We start from the raw sequence: 8624 nt of genomic DNA, 5'->3' as shown, positions 1-8624 counted from the left end.
ACCAGGAAAGTTCCCAGTTACTGCTTTTTCTTATTGGAATTTGATTAAGGAATTAATAGGTAGTAGAGAAGTACATGAGCCTGTAATTACAGCAATTGCTCGAGCTGAGGAAATTTTTAAAACTAGTTCTAAGTCAGAGTTGAGAGGAACTCCCAAGGAGGAGCCTCCGGTGCCTCCTGATTTGATTTCACTCGACAGTGAGGATGAGAGTTCTGCTAAAAGTTTGAGAAAGGAGTCCTTGAGGAAGGAGTCCTCAGAGTCAGTCAAAGGAAAGGGAGATCGAGAGGTTGATGCCCAGGAGCTTAAACAGGAGCATGTTCGTATCTATCCTCTTTTACCAGAGGCTCTTTTGTCAGAAGCCGCTTGTCCAGTCTTGGACACAGATAGCGCAGAGGCTGTGAAAGAGGGGGTGGTTAGTAAAACTGAGGATGGATCGCAAAATGGCCATGAGAGGCAGGTTTTGTGGCCTCCTCCTCCTTCCTATGGTGTACTGCCCGCTCCAACTGTCATGGCGGCGATAGATCCTAGACCAGGATTGAGAGGACAGATGGAGCAGTTACAGGAGGACATTAAATTGGAGGAGGCACATCATTCATTGATACTCAAGCACATTAAGCAAGAAGAGATGCATCAGGCGCTGATGCTTAAGTTACAAAAGCTTAGCTTAGATAATGGTAGTGAGGCTGTCATGGGTAAAGGAAGAATGAAGGAAGAGAGAGCTCGCCCTGTTCTTGGGGGGCCTGGCCTTCATTCATATAAGGAAACTTTTGATGGCCCAGAGAGGTTTTCCTCCCATATGTAGGTTTTTCCTGTAATGGAAACAGTGGATGACCAGAGACAGACATGGTGACATCATGAAGGATTTCAGTTTCCATTGATCAAAGAGTTGAAGCTTGCTGTGTCTCAGTATGGAGCTACAGCTCTGTTTACTATGGCTATTATAGAAGGTGAATCTGAAAATTGGCTAACTCCTAATGATTGGTATCAATTGGTGAAGGCAGTCCTTAGTGGAGTCGATTTTTTATTATGGAAATCAGAGTATTATGACAATTGTAAGGAGACAGCTAGAAGGAAACAATCTGGAAATGGATGGGATTTTGATATGTTGACTGGTGGAGATCAGTATGAGTCCAATGAGCAACAGATGCATTATGATGAAGGTCTTTATGCACAAATTTGAGCTGCTGCTCTGAAAGCATGGAGAAAGCTTCCAGTTAAAGGGGACCTGGGAACTTCTCTCACTTCTGTTAAGCAAGGGTCCGATGAGCCATTTGCAGATTTTGTTCATCGGTTAATGACCACAGCAGGAAGGATATTTGGAAGTGTTGATGCAGGGCTAGAGTATGTGAAACAATTGGCATATGAAAATGCTAATCCTGCCTGCCAGGCAGCCATTAGACCTTATAGGAAGAGGACAGATATAACTGGTTATATTCGCTTGTGCTCAGACATAGGTCTGTCTTATCAGCAAGGGCTTGCTATGGCGGCAGCTTTCAATGGACAAACAGTAAAGGAGTTTCTGGACGAAAGGCATAAAGCTAAAGGCAAAGGATGTTTCAAGTGTGGTAAGAGTGGACATTTCTCCTGGGGTTGTAAGGCAGATAATGTTCAGCAGAAGACTGATGATGGGAAGAGTCCTGGATTATGTCCCAGGTGTAGGAGGGGGAGACATTGGCTCCGGGATTGTAAATCTAAGACTGATATTGAAGGGAGGCCTCTACTTCCTCTTCAGGGAAACTGGTGGAGAGGCCAGCCTCAGGCCCTGAAACAAGCATTTGGGGCAGTCAGTCTCATTCCCGCCAACAGCAACAATCCATTTCTAGCCTCTACAGAGCAACCCCAGGAAGCACAGGACTGGACCTCAGTTCCACCTCCCACACGGTATTAACTCCAGAGATGGGAGTTCAGACTATAGGGACTGGAATTTATGGACCACTACCCAAAGATACTTGTGGATTGATATTAGGGCAAGGTAGTGCCACCTTAAAAGGCCTATCTGTTGTGCCTGGAATAATTGATGCAGATTATACTGGAGAAATTAGAATCACAGCCCAAGCTGTTGGCAATATAGTCACTATTCCCCAGGGGGAGCGCTTTGCTCAAATAATTTTGGTACCTCTGGTTAAATCTGGTCATTCTATTCAAAGTAAGAGTAGAGGTAATAAGAACTTTGGTTCTTCTGATGCTTATTGGGTTCAGGCCATTACTCATAAAAAGCCTACATTAACTTTATGGCTTGATGGGAAAAAATTTGATGGTCTTATTGATACTGGAGCTGATGTTACTATTATTTCTGCTGAGGCCTGGCCTACAGCCTGGCCCACGGTGGAGACTCTGACTAATTTAAAAGGTATAGGGCAGAGTCAAAATCCAAGACAGAGTTCGAAATGTCTCACTTGGAAGAATTCTATGAATAATTCTGGCTTAATTAAACCTTTTGTGGTTCCTTATTTACCAGTAAACCTGTGGGGAAGGGATTTGCTTTCACAAATGGAAGTTGTGATGTGTAGTCCCAATGATGTTGTTATTGCACAGATGCTTGCTCAAGGATATGACCTGGCAAGGGATTAGGAAAAAAGGAGGATGGACAATTGTTTCCAATACCAATCCAAGGTCAGAATGATAAGCGAGGTTTGGGAACTTTATGATGGCGGCCATTGACAGTCCTGCACCCTCAAACTGTGTGGATCGAATAACCTGGTGATCAGACGATCCTGTTTGGGTAGATCAGTGGCCGCTCACAGCAGAGAAGTTGGCAGCAGCCACTCGCTTGGTGCAGTTGCAATTTGAGGCAGGGCGCATTGAAGAGACTTGTTCTCCATGGAACACGCCCATATTTGTTATTAAAAAGAAGTCAGGAAAATGGAGGTTATTACAAGATTTAAGAGCAATTAATTCTACTATGGTTCTTATGGGGGCGTTACAGCCAGGTTTGCCTTCACCAGTTGCTATAACACAAGGATATTTTAAGATAATTCTAGATCTTAAGGATTGTTTTTTCACTATTCCCTTATATCCTGATGATCGTAAATGCTTTGCTTTTAGCCTTCCATTAATTTTAGAGAGCCTATGAAAAGATATCAGTGGAAAGTTTTGCCTCAAGGAATGGCCAATAGCCCTACTCTCTGTCAGAAATTCGTAACTACAGCTCTTCGAAATACTAGGAATCTTTGGCCTTCTATGTACATAATTCATTATATGGATGATATCCTGATAGCAGGTGCATCAGGAGAGGAGGTGTTACGATGTTATGCTCAGTTAAAATCTGATTTATTGGATGTGGGTTTGCAAATTGCTCCTGAGAAGGTGCAAATGCAAGATCCTTATTTAGGTTTTCAGATTGATGGACAAAGGATAACTAATCAAAAGGCTATTCTTAGACTTGATAAATTGCAAACTTTGAATGATTTCCAGAAGCTATTGGGTGCTATTAATTGTCTACGTCCTTACTTAAAATTGACTACTGGTGACTTGAAGCCTCTCTTTGACATCCTTAAAGGGGATGCAAAGCCAACTTCATCCAGAGAACTTACTGGGGAGGCCAGAGTTGCAATCCATAGGGTTGAGGAAGCAATTGCTAATCAATTTGTTACTGATGTTGATTATTGTAAACCTTTGTGGCTCATGATTTTTAATACTCAGCTGTCACCCACGGGTCTTCTTTGGCAGGAGCCTGCTCATCCTCTTATGTGGGTACATTTACCTGCTTCCCCTAAAAGGGTGTTGCTTCCATACTATGATGCAGTAGCTGATTTAATAATTAATGGTCGGGACCACAGTCGTAGATATTTTGGTATGGACCCTCTTCATATTGTACAGCCTTATACTAAAGATCATGTTAATTGATTACTTCAGAATTCAGAAACTTGGCTAATAGCTTGTGCTGCATTTTCAGGGATTATAGATAATCATTATCCACCTGACAAGCTTCTTCAATTCTGTAATTTGCATACTTTCATATTTCCACACATTACCAGCCATCAGCCTTTATCTACTGCTTTATTAGTTTTTATGGATGGTTCCTCTAATGGGATGGCAGCCTATGCTTGGAATGATCAGGTTGTGTGATTTCAAGCCAATAAAACCTCTGCACAACTTGTAGAATTGTCTGCTATTATATCAGTTTTTTCTGCATTCCCAGATACGCCTCTTAATGTATATACTGACAGTGCATACATAGCTCGTTCTGTACCTCTTCTGGAAACTGTTCCTATCATTGGGCATATTTCTGAAGCCGCAGAGCTATTTCATCAGTGCCAGCACCTTATTCGCCAAAGGACAGCCCCATTTTTTTTAGGACATATTCGAGCACATTCTAATCTTTCGGGGCCGTTAACGATGGGCAATCAGATTGCTGATACAGCCACCAGGCTTGTTGCTCTTGCCACTACTTCTAATATTGCACAAGCTCAACAGGCTCATGAATTGCATCATCTCAATGCAGCTTCTTTGTGATTGATGTTTAATCTTACTAGGGAACAGGCTAGACAAATTGTTAAAGGATGTCAGACTTGTGCTTCTTTCCTTCCTGTTCCCCACTTAGGAGTCAATCCTAGGGGGCTTGTTCCTAATATGCTTTGGCAAATGGATGTCTCTCATTATAATGACTTTGGTAAACTTAAATATGTTCATGTTTGCATTGATACTTTTAGTGGTTGCCGCTGTGCTTCCTTACAAACAGGGGAAGCTACTAAACATGTTATTGCCCATTTACTTCATTGCTTTTCTATATTGGGTATCCCTACAAATGTTAAGATGGACAATGGTCCTGGATATGTCTCTCATGCTTTTCAGAGATTCTGTGATACTTTGCAAATACGGCATACCACTGGTATTCCTTATAATCCACAGGGACAAGGTATAGTTGAGAGGGCTCATTTGCTTATTAAAACTACATTACATAAAATAAAGGTTGAAAGAGCTCATTTGCTTATTAAAACTACTTTGCATAAAATAAAAAAGGAGGAATGGTATCCCAGTAGGGGATCCCCCAGGAAGTTATTGAATCATGTACTTTTTATTTTGAATTTTTTGAAATTGGACGCTCATGGTAAATCAGCTGCAGATTGCTTTTGGCATCCGGAAACACAACGGCATTATGCCATGGTCAAATGGAAAGATCCTCTGGATAATTCATGGAATGGCCCAGATCCAGTGTTAATATGGGACAGAGGATCTGTCTGCGTTTATTCACAGGAACATGATGCAACCCGTTGGTTGCCTGAATGCTTAGTAAAGCAAATAGATACTAATCAATGTTCCAGGGAAAATGAGACTCCCTGAGAAATGTTTTTTTCTTCTTTCTGTTTTCTTTCAGACTGCAATGGCTTCTGTCTGCTGCATCCTGTTTTTCCTGATTGGCTCTGTTTGGTCGCAGAAGGTGATACAGTGGGAATTCCAAGTTAAAGAAGGAAATTCTAAGGACAACATGAAAACTGTCGACACTGCCCGCTGTTCAGTGGAAGGCTGTCAAGCAACCATTGTCATTCCATTCACTCCATCTATCTTATCCTCTACATCAAGGTCTAACATGTTTCACTTATGATACTGGACGTAAGTGTGTCACAGATAGTAATGATGAGTCTATTCATAATTAGCATAAATGACCCTTGGGACGCCAGGTGGGAGAAGGAAGTTCGAGGAAAAATTTTTGAGTACAATGGATTTGCCTGGCTCCCGGCAGGGACTTTCTCAATTTCTTGGCAGTTGGTCCCTGCTGCCATTGACAAACAAGTAAAACAAGTCATTATCATGAGTGAAACTAAGCTTCAGTCTGCCATGCAGTCAAACTCAAATTCTACCCTTAATCTTGCTCTTTGGCCTAATTATCTAAATTTTGCTTTGCGGTTGATGAATCTTTCTCATATTAATGCTTCATCGTGTATGTTGTGTGCTTCCTTGGTTCGGCCTTGGCTGGCCGCTGTTCCTGTTAATGACTCTTCTGTACTTAGTACTGCTGTTGCTGGCATTGTACCTTCTCCTCCCATATCGTCAATTCCATTACTTCGTAATCCTGCTCAAAATATTTCTCTCTGTTATGTTACCACTGTTTATGTTTCTCCTTCTTTTACATGTCGTAACAATCGTTATGTTAATTCACCTCTGTATGCTCCTCCTCTTACGTCTTTTTGGTGCAATGAATCTCTGTATCAACAGATCACTATTTCCTCTCCAGGACCTTGTGTATTAATTACTATTGTACCCCAGCTAAATATGTATACCCCAGAGGAGTTTGCCTGGCTACTTCACCCACGCATTAAAAGAGGGGTGTCCATTCCTTTTGCAATTGGGATAGGACTTACGGTTTCCACCAGTCTTTCTGCAGGTTTGGGGCATACTCTTTATACTGCAAAATAATTTAATTCTCAATTACAGCAAGTTATAGATTCTACAGCTAGTATCCTTGCATCCTTGCAATGCCAATTAACTTTTTGGCTCAAGTTTCCCTTCAAAATCGTAGATCCCTTGATCTTATTACTGCTGAAAAGGGGGGAACTTGCCTTTTCTTACAGGAGGAATGCTGTTTCTACATCAATGAATCAGGATTGGTGGAGCAGAATATACAGACCCTGAGCAGGATTGGTGGAGCAAAATATACAGACCCTGAAGACCATCAGCTACAAGCTTCATAATTTTTTTTGGAAGCAATGTGTTAATAATATTCTTATTTATTATTTTGGAATTTCATGCATGTATTTACAATGTTTGTGAACATGTTCACCTTCCACTCTCCCTTCATCCCCATCTGGACTCTTCACATATACTATACCCATCCTAACTTCATGTACAACCTCTTTTATGTATAACTCACTATGTCCAATAAGTGTTCCCTATATGAACATAAGTGAGAGGCCATTGACTGGAGCATGAGCAACCTACAAGTGGCCACATGCCTAAATCAAAATGACTCTCATTTCCCTGCAGAGTCATTAAATGTCAATCACTCCTCAGCTCTGGGTAAGGCCTTGTCAACCTCTCTCATAGTGGTGAGTTTTTAAAAAATATTTTATCATATTATTTTATGTGTATGAGTGTATTGTCCATATGTATGTAAGTGCGCCCAAGTCATGTAATGCCTGTGGAGGTCAGAAGAGGTCAGAGGGTGATAGAGCCCCTGAAACTGGAGTTTACATATGGTTGTTAGCCACCATTTGGGTGCTAGGAATTGAACCTGGGTCCTCTGCAAAAGGAAAAATTCCATATTGGAATTTTTAACATACTTACTCTTGTGCAGGACTTGTGTGGGAAATCACAGATGCTGTGAGCTCATGAGTACAATAGCCATAGCCATATCATGAACGGAGGGCTGCATTTCACAGCATTCCTCCTCACCATCTGGCTCTTACATTCTTTCCACCCCCACTTCCAAGATGTTCATTTTACAGTCTAGTTTCAGAAAATAAACACTATCCTTTAACAATGTACATAAAACTTTGACTTCCATTAAAATGACAAAAGACAAATGAATCCTTGCTGAATTAGATTCTCAACACTGTTCCATAATTATTAAAAATCAAAATGCATTCTAAGACCCTATGCAGTTCCTTGCAAATTCTCAAGCTCTTCTATATCTCCTGCTGCTAGAATTACCATTATCTAAGAATGGAACTAGTCTACCTTTTATGGGTTCTGTGAAGTGTCACAAGTATTCAAATTTCTGTTTTCTGAACTACAGGATCAGTACTTGATGAATTCTGTTCTAATCAGTAGTTAATCACTTTTGGTTAAGTGAAACAAAACCATTTTCATTTCATTACTCTGGTGAGTAAGAAATTTTATTTTAAAAGATTTAGATAAGTTACTACTATTCTACACCAAACTATTTGAAAAGCATTTACCAGAAGAGCAAAGTCTAAAAGAATTACTAGCTTTATTTTACTCAGTGTTGAAACTCCTGATGATAGATTGCCCCTGTTGCAGAATGGTAAAGTTTGCTGATTCATTCATTAGTCTATTCCCATGGCTTCATGACAAAGAAAGCACACCAGTCTATTCATTCTTCAATACTGTATTCAATTAAATTAATCAATACTTCATTTACAGAATATTTCTAAGCTAAACCTAAATATGCATAAAACAGTTCCCTTTCTGGGATATATTAATTTAGCTTTTCACATGACTGAGAGGAGTGGTGTGCCTATGCAGGCATCAGAACGGCTGCCATGAACAAGCAGAGACGGGAGCAGATCAAGCAAGAAAAATGCTTTTTTTTCCAAGCAGCAAATTTCCTTGAAACATATTCTCTCAGAGCATATTAAAAAAAAAAAAAAAAACTAGAATGTCTGGTTAGTGTTTCGATCACCTTATAAGATCTCACATGTAGGTTGTCGGTTAGATCCAATAGTAGCTACACAGTAAATCCAACGGACATTGCTGGCTTGTCTACACTTATTTTTTTTGTTCATTATTCAAAATCTCTTTCAGAATTTAACTGCAGAATCTCCATTTCTGCAGATCTCATAGGGAGGGGAATGTTTCCATTCAAAGCCAAGATGCAGAAATGTATTTCAGAAAATAGTTCTGTTTTGCAACCTTAAAACACATACCACACATACACATACTCACACAGAGAAAGATAAAAAGAGAGAGAAATATACATTTAACAATGGATATATCTTAAATCT

This window comes from Nannospalax galili, unplaced genomic scaffold (genome assembly GCF_000622305.1).
Source record: "Nannospalax galili isolate Female #2095 unplaced genomic scaffold, S.galili_v1.0 scaffold2739, whole genome shotgun sequence".
NCBI lineage: Eukaryota > Metazoa > Chordata > Mammalia > Rodentia > Spalacidae > Nannospalax > Nannospalax galili.
Note: the sequence above shows the minus strand (reverse complement) of the source record.